We start from the raw sequence: 22,350 nt of genomic DNA on the forward strand, positions 1-22,350 counted from the left end.
ATAGAGACCAAAACTGTTTTTTGTACCAGGCTGTAAACGTGTTTATATCCTTTTGGATCCAGCCTCAAGTGGTGATTTGAGGAACTGCAGTTCGCTATTAGTGTGTTATGCAAACTTCTGCTCATTTCCGCTGAGCACGAGTGATGCTGAGGCTGATACCAGAGTTACAACTGCAGGTGGAAAACAAATGTCTGCACAAAATCTTCACGGCTGAGACTGAAAACAGATTGACAGAAGGTTCAGTCACTCAATAAATCCATCCACACTAAGGCAGCCTCCACCCTCCATGTGGATTTGTACACATTTCAAATCAACGTCATCATCTATCCAATATAGTTGTTGACGTCTTAGTCTGAACTGAAGCTTCTAGTTTGAAGTCTGTATAAATCTGAAGACCTAAGTAGTGAATGTGGTGTTTATGTTTTGTATGACTATCTAAAAATGAACTAACCCGAGTCTCTGATTTTCAATATTTTTTGGCTTAAGTAAAGTACACGTTCATCATCTTCATAGGTCGAATCCGTGCATAACCCGTGAGCTGCTCAGCCGGAGACGTTTGTTTCGTCCTCAAACAATGAAATTAAATTCTAAAAAAAACAAAACAAAGAGGCGATAACTGCGTAGAAACGTTTTCTCTTCGTCTTTCCCGTCTTATCAATCCTCTCACAACCCGTCAGATTTATCCAGCAAGCCCTCGGGGGGCCCACACTGGAAACCACCGCCTTAAGTATATTAAACGCCTCGGGCTGTAGTTTATATATTTGCTGCATTGCACACCTTATCGGCTCCCAGATTTCCATCATATATTGATTTATTTCGAAATAAATCTCCCTGCAACGCCTTGAGATGTCAATATTAAAGGAGCCGCTTGAGAAGCTCGTTCAAAGGAGAACCAAGGACCTATTTGGGGTTTTCGTTAAACCTGGAGAGATTAAAAAAAAATTATAATTTCTGCCAGATTCAATAAATAAACGAGGCCAGATTTTGCAAATGGCAAAAGGTTAATTAATGTTTCTGTTGTCCCAAAGTAGGTTTGGCAAAGTAGGCATTTGGGAATTTCTTTGTTGTATTGTTTGTATTGAGAAGAGCTGTGTGTGTCAGTAAGGCTGTATTCTGTATCTGAAATATACAATATGTTCACTGGTACTCTATCAAATAGTAGTTTGAGGGTTTTTTTGTATTATAGCCAGATAGTTACATCTTTTCTTTAGATTTACTCTCATTGTGATTCTCGGAAAATGTTGAGTTGTTCAGCTGAGCCCTGAGACTGTATCTTGGAAGAAACACGTGGCCATGTTTTGTATTCTCTGTGTGGGTAGGTGGGTGGTTACCAGGTGTGGATCCTGCAGAGACACAAGAAATGCACAGATGGCCAAAATCTCCAGGGTCTTTCATATGCACATGTGTAAACAGAGCCGTGCAGCAGGAACACTCACCGTCGGAAAAAAAAAATATGATAAAAATAAGGAATACTCATAAACTTTCTTCTTAATTAGTTTCAACAGTCTTAAATGATGAAATAACCGTTGCTGTAAAACAGTAATCAGAGGCCCGCATAGATGGTTTTAAGTAGTAAAATGCGCTGAACATTATGACCACCTTCCTGATATTGTGTAGGTCTCCCGTGATGTGTCACAGTTGTGACTCATCTGAGAATAGACATGGGCCTTCTGAGGGTGTCCTGTGGTGTCTGGCAACAGGATGTTGATAGTGGGGGGCCTTTGGGTCCAGTGGATTGAGGGGAGGGGCCTCATCATGTGGATCATCTCACAGATACTTGATCAGTTTGGGAATTTGGAGGCCAGGTCAACACCTTGTGCGGTTCTTCATGTTTTTTTGAGTTGTTCCTAAAGTGTTTTTGTGTGTTCTCCTGCTGGGGATGGCTGCTGCCAACAAGGAGTGTCATTGCTATGGGGTGGGGGTGTCTGGTCTGGTTTAGGTGGGTGCCACATGTCTAAGTAACATCCACACCGATGAATGCCAGGTCCAAAAGTTTCCCAGCAGAACACTTAATTATCACAAGATGGTCAATGTTATTCACTTCTCCGGTCATAATGTTATGCTTGATCAGTGTAGTACAGGTACTACATGCAGTTAGGCATCTAATCAGACATGCAAATAGCAAAAACTGCAAAATTAACCCAATAATGAGAAGCAGATTTAGGTTAGAAGGAAGCCTGTTGAGACACCGTGCTGCTCCACAATGAACCATCTATCATAACCGAGCTAAGTGATTCTGGTCTACTAAATACTAAATTATCTCTTTTGCAGCTCAGCACAGACATCTCATATATGTGCATGTATAATTTAGAAAACCGTACGTATTTGGTGCGAAGCGGTGCTTTTGAACCGGAGGATGCAGTTTGCTGTGAAAGTCTAGCGGCCGCAGCAAATCAACAGTCAGACATGACTTCATCAGCGCCGCTCAACAGTTCATCATAAACAGGCGTGTAACCCCCGACGACGAGCGATCATCGCGTCCCTCTCTGTCTCTGCTGCGGTCTGAAGTCTTTAATTAACATGTCTGTGTGACAGTGGAGTGTGTGTGTGTGTGTGTGTGTCTGCAGACGAGTGTGAAATTGGCTAATTAACATGACCTCCCTTTGATCCGGGGAGAGCACACATATGACATCTGAGTCGGGGTGAGCCGGAGGGATGGGAGGATTCCTGGAAATTTGCTCAAGCCTTTGTGTGTATGTGTGTGTGTGTGTGTGTGTGTGCTGCATGTGAGTTCAAGGTTAATTGTCACTCTCGTAAGGTGTTATGTAAGCTTACAGTAAAGGTTAATCAAAGCAGGCCAGAAAAGGCACTCTCGTTTGTGTACAAATACCACGTTTGGTTCAAGTTTGATGCCCTCAACATGTGATAATTATTGGAACAATGATACTAGCCATAGCAGCCATTACTCTTTCCTCTTCTGCTGTTGTTGACCTTGCTATTGTGAGTATTTGGCGGAAGAGCAAAGGTCTTAATAGTGTTGTATTTGTTAAAAAAAAGAAGAAGTGATATTAACACTGTCTGTAAATACCCAGAAGTGAAGCAGCATTGAATAAGAGGAGACAACGAATTAGCCGTTCTGTAAGCACATAGCTGCACCAGATGGAGGGAGTTAAGCAGAAGACAGATGGACAATGAACTGCTTCGCCGCACCAATATGTAAGAAGCATATTCACCCCTGCAATGTGTTTCCTTCCTCCAAAGATGGTGTTGGTCTGCAGAGTGTGACGGTAGCAATAACCAGGAAAAAAAAAAAAAAAAAACACTAACTCCGCAGTATATCAGCATCTCATTTGTGTTACAGAAGTATTTGTTAATCTGGTGACTGCAGTGGTTTACGCAGCAAAGGATGTTAATTAGTTTAAGTCGCGCTCACAACCTGGCTCCATGCCTTACATTGATGCACTTTAAAATTAATGCAAAATCCATGCACCTTTCTTGCCTGAATTTAGGTTTATTGCACCAAACATTAAAGGGGAACTACCGTGTTTAAACCTGGACCTTATTTCTGCCATAAAATACGATCGTTTACTCACCCGTATAACTTTCATGTCATTTATAGTCGTTCGGGAGATATTTAGATCCGCGTATATCCATATAGTGGGAGTGACTGGGGCACCGAAACGCAGCCTCTAAATAACGCATTATCTGCCTCGAAACTCGTTCATTTCAACAATATTTTGTTATGATACGCTAGTGCTATTCCCCGTTGAGTCCGGAGTTACCTGTCATCATCATCCGGGGTCTGTAGATTGACCTACTAACTTCTGACCTGGACAAAGTTTTTAGGCTTGTTTTTGCGTAAGAATCCAGAATTTACCCTGGAATGCCCATTTTTCCAAACCGCAGTAGTAAAGCTCTGTTCAGATACTTGCTGACCCAGTCGCCCTGAATATTTCTTGTCCATATACGGTGGTATGTTTTAAGCGTAAGGCTGGGGGCAGAGTTCCTTTTAGTGGTTGTTTGCACTGCAGGAGCAGTGGCAAAAAGGGTTCGTGCCTGCTACGTTTCCAGTTTGGAAGAACAAGATGACAATAAATCCATCCAGTTTTTAGAGACTCAAGCTGTTAACTAGTTTCCCTGTAAATTAACCCAAACACAAGGACCTCTGCCTGTGTATGTAGTGAATATTTCAAAGGTCAAGACTCGGGCGGAGCAATTGCATTAGACTGACTTGTTTTCGGCTTGTGGCCTTCATTAGGGTCACTGTGGTGAATATTTGGAAAGACTAACAAACACTTCCTCGAATGTGGCTTGTTTTGCCGCGCTGAAATAAATCTAATGTGCTGATTAATCCTGTGAGAAGGAAAAAATGTCTAAACATGGCAGACTCTCTGCAAAGTCTGCAAAGTGGAGGGATGATCTTGAAGCCCTGAGGCACTGTGTGGAGTTTTAAAGTCAGCTGGCTCTTTTCAAATAACCCCTCGTTGCCCCTAGTTTGTCGTGAATAGTGCACGAAGAGTTAAGTCTCATTGATTGAGAAGAACGTACATGCACTATGTACCTGCGCATATATCGCCAAGAGCTTCGCTAAGCCATCATTTAAATACACAACAGTGTGTAATAAATGCTATCTGTGTAAAATAAAAGCAAAGTCGGCACCCTGCAGCAAATAAATACAAGTTTGACACGTATTTAACATAAATTTAAGTGATGGTTAGATGACATTGGAGCGGCAGTCTGACTTTCTCCAGGACTTCACTCTCACAGAGACATTTTAAATGATCATTTGCCGTTTTTTTGTCCTCAGCCACTGAACCATTAACGTATTATTTTAGCTTGAAATGGGCCGCTCGTCATTCTTTTCTCTGCTGTCCTTTCACCTTCCCTCGTCGTTCCTTTTTGAACCGTCCTCTCCCTCTCCGTCCCCGTCTCAGTCCGTCCGGCCTCATCCCGTCTCTGTGTCTCTGTCACATCAGTTCAGCTCTGCAGTCTCTCAACGTCTCTCTCTCTGTTTTTTTTTTTTTTCTGATATACCTGCGACTCTGTCAAGCCGAGTTCTCCGCTCTTCCTTTCTCTTTTCTTTCTCTGTTTATGTTTTTTCTCCTTCCATTTTACAACTCCTTCTCTTTTGCCTTCCACTTTTCCTCCTCCCCCCTCCTTTTCTTTCTCCCCCTCCTCCTTCCCCTCATCTTTCTGTTCCCCTCCATCACCTCCTGGGTAATGACAGGGGGGACAGGTGGAGACCAGACCATCAGTACCACCAGTCTGTGTGTGTGTGTGTGTGTATGCGTGTGTGTGTGTCATTTACTCACACACACATACACACACACACACAGATGGTGGACAGGGGTCCCTGCCGGCCAGCCTGTCTGTCTGGTGATGGGGTGTTGTTGTTGTTGAGTGCACTCAGCCTCACATGATTAGCTAGACAAACACACACACACACACACACACACACACACCAACACACACATGCAGTCCCTTCTACGTGGCACATATGGGGCTCAGCACCAAAACAAGTCACCTGCTATTCCAGTCACACACACACAGGATGGATCATGGATCAGAGGACTGTGAGACTGTCAGTACTGATTATGCATCATTTCTATGTGTGTTGTGTGTCTTGGCTTTACGTAATATTACCGATACACAATACACGCTTATTGCGCTCCTTGAAGATTATAGCAATACTTCTTTATCATGTGACCCTCATCAAACATCAGGAAATTAAAACATGGTTGCCTGTAATTCTATTTATTTATGCAATAGAGTAGCAAGCTGTCTGATTTTAGCATATCATAGTGGGACACTTCATCCAATAGATAGTCTGTGTAAACTGGTACATTTACAGTCCACTTAAAGGGGAATCACCGTTTTTTACAACAACCTTATTTCTGGCTTAAAATACTATCGTTTACTCACCCATATAACTTTGGTGCCATTTGGAGTTGTTTGGACGAAATTTAGATAAGACAGACAGATAAGACATGTTTATTGATCCCACGTATGGGAAATTAACTTGTCACAGTAGCATGAAATTTGTCAAAAATATATACAAAACAGTGACGACTTTGACTTTGACAGGGGAAAATTACCAGGGGAATAAAAAACACAAGTACTGATTTGAAAAATATATACAAAAAAATATCAGCATTTATCCATATAGTGGGAGTGAATGGGGCACCGAAACGCAGCCTCTAAATAACGCATTTTCTGCCGCGAAACCCATTCATTTCACCAATATTTTGTTATGATACGATAGTGCTATTCCCCGTTGAGTCCGGAGTTACCTGTTATCTAGTCGCGTTTCGGTGCCCCAGTCGCTTACACTATATGGATATACATGGATCTAAATATCTTCCGAACTTCCGACTCCAAATGACACCAAAGTGTCCAAGTAACCAGATTTTTAGCCAGCACTGAGGTCTCACGACAGTCCTCTCCGTACTGTAATGTAATCAAGGAAGGGTTGCCAGGTCTGCTTAAACCGGTTTGCTTTCCCTGTCATTTCAAATCGGATTTTCTCCATATACAATGTGCTCGAGAACTCTGTGAGCCAAGATTCAAAGCGGGGGGGTCTCTTTCTTTGCAATGACCATTCCATGCTGGAGCAACATAGTTTTCCAACGACTTAGAGTTTCTAGCTGTTGTGACCAGCCTAGAATGGCTGTTTCTGGATTTGTAGAGAGGCCATGTCCATAAACGTCTGATGAACCTGATTTGTTAAGCTAGATTTCTACGTTAGACGATACATACAAGGTAGCTAATCACAATATCATATCTTAAGTTTTGCTGCTATTTGATTATCAATCAGTAAACTGTACATGACCAAAACTATGTGGACACATCCCTATGTGACTGTTGAACGTGTCGTTCCCAAACCTCCTGGTTTTAAGGCTGCACAAAACTGGTTTCAGGGATTGCCTTCCTTCCAGCCATGAGAGTATTATTGATGGCAGTGAGGACTGGCTCGCAGATTGAATTCATTCCAAGTGTGCTGGACTCTGCGAGCCAGTTACGTTCTCCCACACAATACTGGGAAGGCCATTTTTTTGGACCTGGCTCTGTGTGTAGGAGAAGTGCAATGTTTAAACAAGAAAGGGAGAATTTAGAGCTGTTAAAATGAACGGCACTTATGTAAGACCTCATACAATGCACCTATTCACTCACACACACGCACCAATGGTACCAAAGCTGTCATGGAAGGTGAAGTAAAAAGCTGAATTAATCCCAACTTTGAGGCAATGGCCAATGGTACAGTTGACATTTGGCATATGACATACACCGATCAGGCATAGCACCAACAGTTTTAAACGATGAAGCAACGTTGCCGTAAAACAATAATCATACGCCCACAAAGATGGTTTTAAGTGGTAAAATACACTGATCAGGCATAACATTATGACCACCATATTGTGTAGGTCTCCCTTGTGCCTCCAAAACAGTTGTGACTCATCAGAGAATGGACATGGGCCTTCTGAGGGTGTCCTGTGGTGTCTGGCTACAGAATGTTGTTAGTGGGGGGGCCTTGGGTCCTATGGGTTGAGGGGAGGGGCCTCTGTGGATCATCCCACAGATACTTGGTCAGTTTGGGATCTAGTGAATTTGGAGGCCAGGTCAACACCTTGGGTTGTTCTTAATGTTTTTTGGGTTGTCCTGCTGGGGATGGCTGCTGCCATCAAGGAGTGTCATTGCTATGCGGTGGGGGTGCCTGGTCTGGTCTAGTCTAGGTGGGTGCTACATGTCTAAGCAACATCCACATGAATGAATGCCAGGTCCAAAAGCTTCCCAGCAGACCACTGTATTGTCAAAAGATGGTCAATGTTATTTACTTCCCCTGTCAGTGGTCATATTGTTGTGGCTGATCTGTGTATATTAACAATGACATTACCGCTAGAGGATTCACAAGTTACTGTTTAGTCACACATTTCATGAATCATTTTCCCTTAAATATACATCCTATTCTTTATAGTCTGGATAATCTCCCAAAGTCTGTGCTGTTTATTTTCAAGACATCCCTGGAGTAAATATACTGTAATACCCGTGCGTCACATAAGCAGGCAAGAACCTATTTATACCTCTGCCGAACCTCACTGTCATGTGAGTTTGTAAGACTTCGGTGTGTAACACAAAGCTGCCGCCGTGATTCTCGAAGCCGCATTGTGAGGAAATATAATATTCACGCCGGCCTGAAAGAGGGAGCAGCGGAGAGCTGAGAACTGTGCAGTCACAGCACGGAGGGATTTACTGAGCGCGATATGACCCTGTGAAGGTCACTCAACCATGTTAATAATATGCCGACTCTGAACAAACACGCAGGACAGCGATACAAAGGCACATGAGGATATCACAGGATCAGATTTGAACATGAATAAATCCATAAAGTTACTATGAAATATGAGACGAATAAATGACCCATGAGAAACACTCCACGGTCAAAAACACACGTTCACAAGCTGGACGAAGCGCACACACACATACAGAGCCATGTTTTCTTCTTTCACTTCATGGGACGTTACGTTGACTCACATTCGCTTTATGCAGACTTAGCCTAAACCCGACCGTAAACCTTAAATTCAACCTAAGGCTAACCTTGACACCTTCATCCTAAAATGTAATGATCCATGTTACGGGGGGGAGGGGGGGGGGCTTTTCTTTTCAACCTTACTCTCAAAGGCACTTTCCAACCTCTTAGGACACCGCTGGGAGACGCGTATCTTTTGACACGTGACGACAGTTTGACGTCAAGGTGACACATGTTGTCGGGCTTCTTGCACCTGCTCCGCACCTGCTCGCTGATGACACTGTCGTCGTTACTGGCCTGGAAAAATGTGACGGAGGCGATCCTCAAAGCGGTGAGGGGACGTATGGAGACGCTCCCTCATTTGTTTCTCTCATCTTCCCGTCAGGCTTTTTTTTTTTTTCCTCACTGTTGTATGAAGGTGACGAGCTGATGACCTCTTTTTTTTTTTTTGTCTCCGTGATTTATTCCCTTCAAGTGTAAAAACCATCCTCTTCTATCACAGGCAACGTTTCATCATGTGCAGCCGTTTAATGTTGCTGAGCGGTGTCTGGTTGACATGGGAACAAATGTGGGCAGACATGGTGGCCACTTAAGTCCCCTGCTCCTCCCGTCCACACGATCCAAAGAGATGTTGAGTAAAGCTATCCTTACTGCCGTGTTACATTGTAGCTGTGGATGTTCCTTGATCTGGTTGCCTAGTTAACCATCCTTGTGACAATTCAGGGTTCTGCTGGGGAACTTTTGGACCTGGCATTCGTGAGACCAGGCGCCCCCACCCCATAGCAATGACCCTCCTTGATGGCAGCAGCCATCCCCAGCAGGACACACACAAAAAAGCCTTAGGAACATCTCAAAAAAACATGAAGAACAGCGTAAGGTGTTGACCTGGCCTCCAAATTCACTAGATCCCAAACTGATCAAGTATCTGTGGGATGATCCACAGAGGCCCCTCCCCTCAAAGCCCCCCACTAACAACATCCTGTTACCAGACACCACATGACACCCTCAGAAGACCCATGTCCATTCTCTGATGAGTCCCAACTGTTTTGGAGGCACAAGGGAGACCTACACAATATTAGGCAGATGGTCATAATGTTATGCTTGCAACTGGCTCATGAGCTATGAATGGTTACGAATTTATCTCATACTATAATTGGACTTTTCATTATCTATGATTCATCGTTTCCATGGTAAAAAACAGTGGCCCCCGGCACATTCACCTCCCTTCTCAGTTCAGCTCTCCTCCATTCGACCCTGGGACCCGGGCTGACGGAGGGCGGCAGCGTCCTACAGAGACACCGAAGACAGAGATGCCGCATCTGAGGCCGAGACGGAGGAAAGATAAACAGAGTGAGTGTGTAATCTATCTGCAGCTGTTCGGCTGCCGGACAGGGTGCTGCTGCTGTAACATCCTTAATCTGACTGGCAAGGCTTGATGCTGATCTGACAGCTCCTGCTGATGCACTGTGGAGGGAAGAGACAGGAGCTGCACACACACACAAACACACACACACACCTTCATCCTTCCCGATACTAAATCCCAAACACGTTACAGGATTTGAGGTTATTCAGCTGAAATCCATGAATGTCATTAATATGCTTTTAAGTGCTACTGTACAATGACAGAAGAAGTCCGACTTAAACAACTAAATAAGTTGCTGCAGCTCCCCTTGAGATCAACACAAATTCAACCAAATGAACGATTTCGCGGCCCGCGCAGCAATTTTCACGCAGTTTTGTCACGCATCAGCTTGAGCAACTAATTAAACTGTGAGAAAATTTCCAGTAAACAACTAACATCTGTATAATGAAGCTAATGAGCGTTGGAAGAACAGGCTCCATTGTTCTGAAAGTCCCAGGAGGACACACACATACACACAAAAACGCAACCAGACACAATGGAATAAGAGAGCAAAACAGCTTATAAACAATGTTGAACACCCGGTCTGTGTGCTCCCGTCCATTCTTTCCACAATGTCATCTTCGTAAAAGAGCTAGTTGATGTTCAAATTACAGTGTTTGGTGACGAGCACAAATAAGCAAAACTACGCCCACGGCTTCTTCACCTCTGGAAACCGCTGCTCAATTCTCCTGTAGCTTGAATGCAATAACCATGACAAGGAGCTCTACATACCTTTCAAGTTCATTTTCTTCCATTTCCAAACAATCATGTGTTGAATGGAATTGAACCAACCAACCTCCTTGTGTAGACAATGACATCAATCCAAGATGGCAGCTCGCTGGCTGGCTACCAAAGCTACTTTTAAAACATTTTAGCTAAGGTATCTTTGGGTCTGGTGTCTTAAAAGAAATGTAGCCAAGGTTTGATTTATAATACAGTTTGTACTAACATTGCCAAAACACACACATTTTATGTCTCCTTTAACACTGCTTTAAATATTTGGCCACATGTGCGCTAAAGAAGTTAGCTAACATGCTAGCCAACAGTTGTGGGCTTGTGTCGACCACCTTTTATGCCATTAAGGTTCATTTAAGGTACTGCGGGACATAGACGCCATAACCTACGCACATAGCCAATGCCAGTGTGAGCCATTTATACTTGTGTGCTCGTCAGTCTGGGTCACCTCCCAAACGCTAGTTGGTGCTGTGTCTTTTTTGCCGGTCAGGTTGATTTTTGTTTCTACTTCCTGCTTTACTTTCAACAATGGTGACTAAAACTTTCAATGAAAGTTTTAGTCACCAGAGTCACCAGAGATAAAACTTTCATTTGCATGACGGATCATGCAAATGTTTGTATCTCCAAACCTCCTCGGTTAACCTTTCCTTGATTAAAATTGATTATTGATTAAAAACAATCAGTTAAAAAAATGAGGAGATCAAGAAACAGTCGGAAATACTAAAGCGGAAACACGCTACTACCAGGTGGACCAGTCACAGCTCTTGCGGCCTGCATTGCCTCCTACATTTCTGGGGAGGTGCACATCAGCTATGGCGGAACAGTTGCCAATGAAGAGGGAAAAAGTAATGTGGAAAGAGAGGGAATAACACGCAGCAAAGGGCATGGGCCACTGCAGTGAGGGCGATGTGTTCAGCCCATAGACTCTATAAATATGGACAATGTGTCCCCACTTCCTTGCATTGGCCAAACTGATGCTATTTTCCCGGGGATATGGGCAGCGCCATCTTGCAACTTTGGAGCCAGAGTCTGCGCAGTACGGTCCGAGAATGGAGAGACGCGGAGCCGCGATATCTCTTACCCGACCACACTTGATGCTAATACTACGCTTTGCTCTACGTCCACCAGTTACAAAGAAGTGTTGTATTATACACTGTACTTATTTGTTTTTGACAACTCTCACAATCCCACAGGACCGCTTTACGGAGTGGTTTGCATGGCAACTGGTGGTCGCCATTATGTCACATCCTGTTTCTATAGGATAACTAAATAACTAACTAAAACTAAACTTGTCCAAAAAAATGACACTTGAACAAGCATCAACATTATATTAACTACCTAAAATGACAGAAACCATTGTTGAAAAAAAATATATATTTGACGTATATTTTAGCTTATGACCTATACTGCAGCCAGCCACCAGGGGGAGCTCTACTTGCTTGCTTTGAGGAGCAGTTGGTTTAGCCCCTATATCTCACCCGGTTAAGCGTGGCGGAGGCGCCACTAAAACCAGTTTTCATTACATTTTAGCTCAGGTTTTGTCTCCACCAGCCTCTCAATAAATGTTGCAGCAGCTAAAATGTCATTTTAGCTGCTAAAGTTACACTTTCTAACCCATCTACTTGCCAACTTTACTGCTTAACGTGTAAGGCTGAACCAAAACTATGACTAAAACAAGATGAAAATGTCCAGTAGTGTCTGTGGGTTTAATACTGTGGGCTTGTGGATCTTTAATGTGTTAAATTTAAACTCTTAAGGTCACTGGCTGGGGATTTTCCTATTATCAGCTGTATCACCAATAAGCCACATGCGAAGTACACAAGTACAAATGTGAGCGTGAAGGCTTTGAAAGGTGCCCCATGCCGCCGTCCATGCTCCTCTGCCGAGTCCATGAATAATGCAGAACGCACATTTTCATACGCTTCCTCTTCCCTCCTCGCATCCCTTTCTCTCCTCCCCCTCCTCCTCCCACTGTGCCACAGTAAAAATAGAACCGTAGACCTGCAAGCTTTGGCTCTGGTGTTTACACCATCATGACCCTCCCCACTGCTCTCTCTCCTGACAGTGGGGTTATTACTCTCATTCATCTCAGCCTGTTCTCTCTATCCTCCACGGGAGCCAGGGAGCAGAAACAAGAGAAGAGGTTGTCGGGCCAGACTGGGAGCAGAAAGAAGGTCCTCAGGTAGCATATAGATGCTTCATCTCCATATCTTTATTATGTGTCTCATAAAAATAGCCCCGCTAAGGCCTCTGCCGCTCGCCTCCTCTCGCCTCCCACTCCTCCTCTGCATGCACTCAGGCTCTGCTCAGGGGAAATGAGGAGCTCCTCTGCCAGACGTTAAATGTACAAACTAGGATGCACAGACAGAAAAAAAATGAGATGCAGGCTCTTTTTCTGTGGATGCAAAGCAGAAATAATGTTCCTTTAGGATGCATGAATATAGTCATTGGGGATGTGAGATGTGAAAAACCATCGCAGGCTCACTTTATCGTGGTTATTGTTTAGCAAATGGCGTGTGTCCGCCTCTTTAAGTCGATATTGGTCAGGTTCATTTATATTCATCGTGAGTAAAATAAACTGCACCGGCAGAGAGAGTCCAAACCTAACTTTTACGTTTGTTTCTTAGAAATCAACATCTCACAGACACAACAGCGCTGTAAAGACAAATTATACTCTCCATAGACATTAGTACACGACTACAAGTAGGACTGAAAAGAATATTAAGTTCTGACAAGTAGTTAACTGACATATTACTTGACTCACTCTTGGACAACTGTTGCATCTTCAGAAATAACAGAAATGCCCACAGTCATCCAATGCCTCACCAAGTTTATTTAACTTATGTTGGAGACAGTTGTTACATGCACCGCTCATGCACCGATCAGGCATAACATAATGACCACCTCCCCTGTGCCTCCAAAATAGTTCATCAGAGAATGGACATGGGCCTTCTGAGGGTGTCCGGTGGCAACACAATGTTGTTAGTGGGGGCCTTTAGGTCCGATGGGTTGAGAGGAGGGGCCTCTGTGGATCATCCCACAGATACTTGATCAGTTTGGGATCTAGTGAATTTGGAGGCCAGGTCAACACCTTGTGATGTTCTTCATGTTTTTTTTGGGTTGGGCTTTTTTGGTGTGTCCTGCTGCCATCAAGGGGTGTCATTGCTATGGGGTGGGGGTGTCTGGTCTGGTCTAGGTGGGTGCTACATGTCTAAGTAACATCCACATGAATGAATGCCAGGTCCAAACGTTTCCCAGCAGAACACTGAATTGTCACAAGATGGTCAATGTTATTTATATCTCCTGTCAGTGGTTTTAATGTTGTGGCTGATGTATGTCTGCAGCAAGTTCAGACTCATTAATCAACAGAGCATCCACTCTATCTGACAGGTAAGATCACCCCCCTACCAAAGCAACCTCTAGTAACTGATTATTTTTTTTTAACAGGTAGCGTGGTCCATCGCGCGAAGACATCTGTGACACCACACCATCGCTGTGAGACAGATGCATTTTACAGAGGCAGCCAACAGGCTTCTTTTAATCACGGTGCTGAATGCGTAATAGCTTGCACGTGTCAGACCTTTTGGTGCTATAATTATGTGTCTAGCATGACTCGCTCGCTTCCTCCATTTATCCAACAATGAAGGGAGCAACGCCGGCCTGGTTTATTGTTGTGGCAACAAAGCGTGCAATAGATCAGTGACTGCGTGTTAAAATCACCCCCACGCTAGAGTCCAAGACACGGCCTTTTTTGTGTGTTTAAACCTTGTTCAATTTTATTTTCTTACCTCTTTTTCCACATCAGAACTGTTCTAATTAAATTAACGTTTTCAATCTGTTCATCAAGGATCTAAATCCCTTAGGGCCTCGACACAACAAGCCCATGTTCAACCATTTGTTGGGCCTTCTTTGACTGCCCGTGACCCTTGTTTTATTCATTGTGTCCCTTTGTCACTTGTCGGCCTCCTGCCACCAGCTTTTCAACCATTTCACCATAATGAACACATGGACATGATCGTCTAGACTGAATAAACTCTAGACCAGTCGATCGGCTCGATTCACTAGAGGCCAGCTCTGTATGATGTTTTGTTGCTTTCTCTATAGCTTTCCACTTTTTAATGCTAAATTCGGACTACTGTGTCTCTGCTCACGTCATATCATTGGCTGCGTAGTCTTTTGCGGTGTGTTCAAATCCAACAATTTGGCCCGGACACAAGCGATATCACTGCCTTTTGGTACCGCTAGTTCTTTGATAATGGTTTTGGTGTGTCCTTTTAAAGAGACACCTTTGTGCACACGAGCAGACAAACACCATTTACGTTACTGAAGCCAGAAACTTCCCAACGAATTCCCAGTTTGTGTTCGAAAATATCTACAACAGTCGTGAAAAAAAAAAAAAAATAGCGTTTGACTTTCCATTATAATCAGAATCAGAATCACTTCATTGTCATTGTACAAAGTACAACAAAATTGAGTTACCAGTTCTTAATATCCAGTGCGATTTAAAAGTGCCGTGGCTATATGAAAAAGCTGAAACTATAAGATAAGAAAAAATAGAAACAACAATATGTAACAGAGTAGAAAAATAACACACACGATACCACTACTGACAAAATAAAGATACACAAGACAGCAGAATGTTGCACAAGGTAGTGTTTTTGAGTGTTCAAGTGTTTCCAGCGTTTTCAGGATTGTAGAGTTTAATGCTTTGACAGCTCTGTCATTTTGGCTTTGATTGTCCTAAAGCACCTACCTGAGGGCAACAGATGACTATTTGGACAGTGTTAATGACTCTTCCTTTCTGCTGGCAAACCACAGTGAGACGCCTTAGCTCCGCACTGTCTCCACGGTGCAGCAGTAAAAAAAAAAAAAAAGAGTTTCTCAGATAGATGGTTCTTCCTGAGCGTTCTCAGGACGTAGAGTCTTTGCTGTGTCTTTTTCAGCAGTGCTGTGGTGTTAGTTGCCCAGGACAGGCCCTCCTCAATGGAGGAACCTGAAATCTGAGACCCTCTCCACTCTGTCCCCATCGATGACAATGGGCTGAATGTCCTATTTCCTCCTCCCGAAGTCGACTACCAGGTAAAATTGTGTTTGCTTTACTGTCAGGCCTTAGATAACACTGTATGTCACGTCTTTGAGGTAAGCTTGGTGTGTCAAGACCAGGGGTCGCGTTAGCCGAATATTTTCCGTCACTGACTGATTGCAGTTCACACCCCTGACCACTTGGTGGCGAGTGACGTTATTAATTGGCTCTTGTCTCTAATCGCAGTTTGCATTCCAAACATCGCAGAACTTTTGTCAGTGCTTGATTTCCTGATACACCGATTACACTGACGCAAACGTTAGAGCTCGGCTAACCATAGACATTTATACAATATACACTATATTACCAAAAGTATTCGCTCACCCATTCAAATGATCAGAATCAGGTGTTCTAATCACTTGGCCTGGCCCCAGGTGTATAAATTCAAGCACTCAGGCATGCAGACTGTGAAACAAGACATTTGTGAAAGAATGGGCCGCTCTCAGGAGCTCAGTGAATTCCAGCGTGGAACTGTCATAGGATGCCACTTGTGCAACAAATCCAGTCGTGAAATTTCCTCGCTCCTAAATATTCCACAGTCAACTGTCAGCTCTATTATAACAAAATGGAAGTGTTTGGGAAAAACAGCAACTCAGCCACGAAGTGGTAGGCCACGTAAGTGACGGAGAGGGGTCAGCGGATGCTGAAGCGCATAGTGCAAAGAGGTCGCCGACTTTCTGCACAGTCAATTGCTACAGAGCTACAAACTTCATGTGACCTTCAGATTAGCCCAAGTACAGTACGCAGAGAGCTTCATGGAATGGGTTTCCATGGCCGAGCAGCTGCAGCCAAGCCACACATCACCAAGTGCAATGCAAGGCGTCGGATGCAATGGTGTAAAGCACGCCGCCACTGGCCTCTAGAGCAGTGGAGACGCGTTCTCTGGAGTGATGAATCACGCTTTTCCATCTGGCAATCTGATGGACGAGTCTGGGTTTGGAGGTTGCCAGGAGAACGGTACATTTCAGATTGCATTGTGCCAACTGTGAAATTTGGTGGAGGAGGAATTATGGTATGGGGTTGTTTTTCAGGAGCTGGGCTTGGCCCCTTAGTTCCAGTGAAAGGAACATTGAATGCTTCAGGATACCAAAACATTTTGGACAATTCCATGCTCCCAACCTTGTGGGAACAGTTTGGAGCGGGCCCCTTCCTCTTCCAACATGACTGTGCACCAGTGCACAAAGCAAGGTCCATAAAGACGTGGATGACAGAGTCTGGTGTGGATGAACTTGACTGGCCTGCACAGAGTCCTGACCTGAACCCGATAGAACACCTTTGGGATGAATTAGAGCGGAGACTGAGAGCCAGGCCTTCTCGACCAACATCAGTGTGTGACCTCACCAATGCGCTTTTGGAAGAATGGTCAAAAATTCCTATAAACACTCTCCTCAACCTTGTGGACAGTCTTCCCAGAAGAGTTGAAGCTGTAATAGCTGCAAAAGGTGGACCGACATCATATTGAATTCTATGAGTTAGGAATGGGATGGCACTTCAGTTCATAGAATGAGTAAAGGCAGGTGAGCGAATACTTTTGGTAATATAGTGTATATGTATATATGTCTATGTGGCTAATGGCTACCAAAATGGAGGAATCAGATGAAAGCACGTTGCTAGGACTGATGGAAGGCAAATTTTATTTTAAAAAACTACCTGATGGAAGCCTTGATATAAAGCGGAGTTTTGTGCAAATTGTGCAAGTTTGCATACCACCGAGGCACTTCAACCCTACGGTGCCATCTAAGAGCTGTTAGCGCTAGCAGACGTGTCGGCAGCCCAAACTTTTTTTTTTCTTTTTTTACCATTTAAAGTCAATACTGTTCTGGAAAAAGTACTTAAAGTTAATGAAAATTTAATGAAAATCAAATGCTATTGAATATGTCTCTATTATCATTTTTAAAAAATGAAGTGACGGGTAAAAATAGATTAAGACGGGATTTTTATGAACCTGTCAGTCAAAATGACAGACAACGAAAAAGTCTAGCGCAACCTCTGGTCAAGACCCTGACTTGTTTTTTTTGTTTTTTGTTATTTTTCACCATTGACTAATTCTGGTCAGCTGAATGGGCTCAGCGCTGAATGACATGAAAAGTGCTGCCTCCTTTCATCTGTACAGCAGAATATCAAAACATTAGCTTTCCAGAGGGGTTTTTTGACGCAACAACACAGAGAAGAAAGACGGACAGAAACGGACGGTGAGTTAAGTTCACCTCCTGCTCCGGCGTGTGAACTTAAGACGCTGCGAAGAATTGACTGCGTGTAATTTCTGGAAAGTGTGACACGTGAAATGGAGACACACTCAGACGTTGTGAGGGAATCAAAACGCTGCTTTCTGCCTCTTTGTGAATATGAAGCATGAACGCACACAGTCTGTCACACCTTCCCTTTGACCGTTTTCTTGTGGCAGGTTTTTTTATTTATTTTAGTTTTTTTTAAATTACCCCCTGGGCTCGCTGCTGTCTCCGAAGCCTTTGAAAAAAGCTTTTATTTTGGCATTTGATTCCCTGCTCTCCTTTACTTTCAATGTGTCTGTGCTTTGGTTGTGTCTTTTTTTTCTTCTTCTTCTTCTTCTTCTTTTCTTCTCTTTCATGCAGAGCACCTTGGCTGCTGAGGTTGGGAGGGAGGGCGGAGGGTGGAGGAGTCCACAGTTATTCAATGTGAAAGGAGGGGAGAGGAGACAAATGGAAAATAGAGAGAAGAGAGGAGGAAACAATGATATGAAAGGAAAAAGAGGAGATAATGAGACGGTGGGATTGGAGAGCATGTAAAGGAAAAGAGGAGACGAAAGGAAACATGGGGAGGAAATGAAAGGGACGGGGAGGGGAGACAAAGCGAGGCGAAGGGGAGAGGACATGAATCTAAGAGGGGAGTTGAGACGGGAGGGAGACAGAAGAAAAGAAGAGCAACAAAAAAAAAATATAGGAGAGTGAATTGAAGAGTGAAGAAGACGGGAGAAAAAAAATAAATGGATGGGAGAGTAAAGAAGAAGAAGAAAAAGAAGAGAGGACAGGAGGAGGATGAGAAGCCAGTCGTTCTTTACCCAGGGGGGGAGGCACAGCGGGGGATTGGAGGGGGGGGTGAGCGGGCGGTGGGGGGGGCTACTCATCCCTCTCTCCTCCAACTGAGCCTCCTTCTTCAAGGTCAGCCGCACACACATGCATGCACACACACCAACACACACACACACACACAAGCAGGCAGGCAGGTTGGCAGACATGGTAGCAACACACACACACACTCACCAGCACACACATTTAGTGGAGCTCAAGTAGAAAAGACGCCTTCTGCCCGCTTTTTTCTCTCTGACTCTGTGTAGCAACCAGCCAAGTCTCAGTCAACCATCTGGAGATAAAAACATTCTTCCCACACACACACACAATCACGGACACACAATCACAGACACGCACTGTGTGTTTATGATAATCGACCAAATGCCTCTATTGATTCTTCCTCTCTCTCTCTCTCTCTCTCTGCGTCTATCTGCGTCTGTGCGCGCATGTGATATCGGTTTTATTTAACGTGTTCCCTTCCATTGATCTCAATACGTCAAAAAAAAAAAAAAAAGTATTTCGGCTTGATCTTTTATTTAATTCCAAACACATAAAACGGCACGACCAAAAGTAAAAAGAAATAAAACGCACACACGCACCGGATCATGCCAGAAAGGTAAGCTTCCACGTTTTTTTTTGTTTTTTTTTTTCTCCTATGGTGAAAGTGTCAGAATCACTTGAAGTGTTTGTGAAAATGAGCAGCAGGGGTTTGAATTTAGCGGAAATTTGGAAAAAAATAAAACAAAACCCTGTGCGCGCCTAAAGCACAAAACACCAACCCGGTGATAGTGAGCGTGGAAAATGTCAAATGCGGACAGGTTGTGGATATTAGTTTGGCAATGGTGTGATTGTTCTTTAATAGCTCCCTGCTGTGATCTTTTGGTGTATTCGCAACTAGATAACAGCAGTCACAGAAATGTAAATGGAGTTTTTTTGTGTGTGTTGCTCCGCTATGCACACTCTGAGCCTTTTTAATCATTTAATTTAATATTTTCCAGCTCTTTCTGGATGCTCGTCGCGTTTCCCTTTGAAATCTTCTGCTTTGAGCCCCCACTCTATGGCCTCCTCTCCGCAACTGACGAAAAACGGCGCAGACGTCTTTATTTGCCAAGGCCGCCCTCCAAAGAAAATTGGAGGCGTCGCGTATTGTTTCAGAAAATGCCCCCAAAACGACATGTTTACGCTCCGGAGCGAAGCCTTCAGTCGGACGAAGCAGACTGAAAGCGCTGGACGCGCGTCACGCGGACAGGCAAAGACAGCGCGCCCTTGCGTAAGAGCTGCTCCCCCCCCGCCGGAGTGTGCATTTTGACCAACAACACATGATAACCTGGCTGATTCGCAGGGACACGGTTCACTGATGCATAAAACACAGATCCACTTATTTTCAAAGGGGGCGAGTAACTGAGTTAAACTCTGGTCGTCCCCCGGCCTGTCACACTTGTAAACACCCGGCTAGATTTACGGTATTTGACAAGCGGATACGCTGCGATTTAAAGAGACTGCGTTCTGCTTGTGTTTGAGACGTTCGGGTGTCTCGAGTTGCATGGCGGACGTCCGTGCGTGACGTGTAAAAGGATGCAGAGTGACCAAAAATTACAGCATGCCTGCACAGTTGCATTTATTGTTGCAGGCGTACGTTTATGAGGAGGAAGGGGTTCATCCAGTGGGTGAAGTCAGTTCAAGTTGCATTCAAAGGAACATTAGCTTACTGTTAACTTCTGAAAGCTACATTTTCATATTTCATCTACTTTTTTGTGACATTGTTCCTGATCCACAAAACCTTGAGGTGGAAGGTGGATGGATGGGTCAGTAAAACCTCCAACAGTCAGTGTTTGTCTCTTTTAATCTTGTCCACAGCTGTTCCCTTGGACTCTCCCAGAGTGGTTATTAATGTAACCATGGTCACGAATTTCTCCTGAACATACCAATGTAGTTTAAGTGTCTAAACCTAAACAATCTCTAGAAACTGTTTGTCGAGGGCCCTGACAAATTGAGCTCACATTTTCTACATCTGCTGTGTTTGTTCCTTTCAATCCTGTCCATGATTGGTCCATTGAACCTTAACAAAGTGGTTATTATTGTAACAATGGTTATGAATTACCCCTATCCATAACCGTGAAGTTTTTATTTGTGGTAAATGGTAAATGGCCTTGCTTTTATATAGCGCTTTTCTACCTATTGGTACTCAAAGCGCTTTACAGTCACAGACACATCTACCCATTCGCTCACACAAGCACACACACATTCACACACCAGAGCCACGCACTGGGAGCAACTGGGGGTTCAGTGTCTTGCTCAAGGACACTTCGGCATGTGGCACATTCCGGGGATCGAACCGCTAACTCTCTGGTTCGTGGACAACCCGCTCTACCTACTGAGCCACAGCCGCCCCAATCAAAATTTAACTGCAGCAAAAAAAAACAGATTAATTTCAGGAGATGATGTTATCCTATCAATATGACGACCAGATCACATTACATTTTATTATTTGACCCATGAAAGTCAGAGGTCACGTTTTATTCTCATGTTCTGAGCACCGCCCACATCCAGTTTATGGATTCATCCAGAGACAGCGGCTGCCACAAAGCCTGGAGATAGAGGTGGATGAATGGGTCAGTCAAACTTTCGATACCAACAGTCAGTGTTTTGGTTTTTCTAATTATGCCGACAAATTTTCCATTGAACCTTAATAAAGTGGTTACTATTGTAACCATGGTTCTTAATGTCTGGTTCTGAACCATACCCATATAGAATATGTGACGGAAACCAAATCAAACTTGAACCACAACAAATAATAGTTTAATTTCCTTTTCTTTCTTCTTTTATTTCTATTTACAAACCATTTCTGGGGAACCCCTGCAGATGATGCTAGACCGTCAGTAGGGCACTAGATCACAAACTAACTGGTTCATATTTTGTCGCCGTATTTTGACATTTCGTTGTAGCCCGTCCAAGAAGCCTTTGGCACTATTTTTGCAAATGTGTTTGACCTTGACTTCCGAAAGTCTGCACTTCACATTTACTCTCGTCTTCCGAGCACTGCCTGCGTTTAGTTTCGGGGACCCATCCAGAGAACACGCGGCGACGGCGGCGGCCGATGTTTCGTCGAGCTCCTTCAGCGCGCTAGGGCTATTCTAACATCCAACATCTTCAAGTCCCTCTTGAAGTGGATCTTTAATAGAGGGATTAATGCCTTCCAAGAGGGATTTATGCGAGTATTACTTGGCGGAGAATGGCGCCTTAATACATTCAAACTAAATTTCCCATAGGTGTATCATTGAGGAATAATGAACCATTCGGCGACATGGGCACGATCACTTTATTTCTCTCCTTATTTATACAGATTATCTTGCACATTCAAGATAATCAGTATCTATTTTCAGTTAATGTTATTTTAAAGATATATATATATATATATATTTGGGGTTACAATATCACATTTAAACAGTGGAATTAAAATGCTGCTTTTAAAAAAACAAGTGAATGCTCACTATTCATCCAATTCAGCTAAAAATCAGCAGTGCTGAAACCTCTAATGGGACGTGGAGAACAGGCTTCCACCCCCTCTTGTAAAATATTCCTCCTCTCCTTTTTGGGCTAAAATTGCCCCCCCCCCCCC

Source organism: Chelon labrosus (genome assembly GCF_963514085.1).
Source record: "Chelon labrosus genome assembly, chromosome: 5".
NCBI lineage: Eukaryota > Metazoa > Chordata > Actinopteri > Mugiliformes > Mugilidae > Chelon > Chelon labrosus.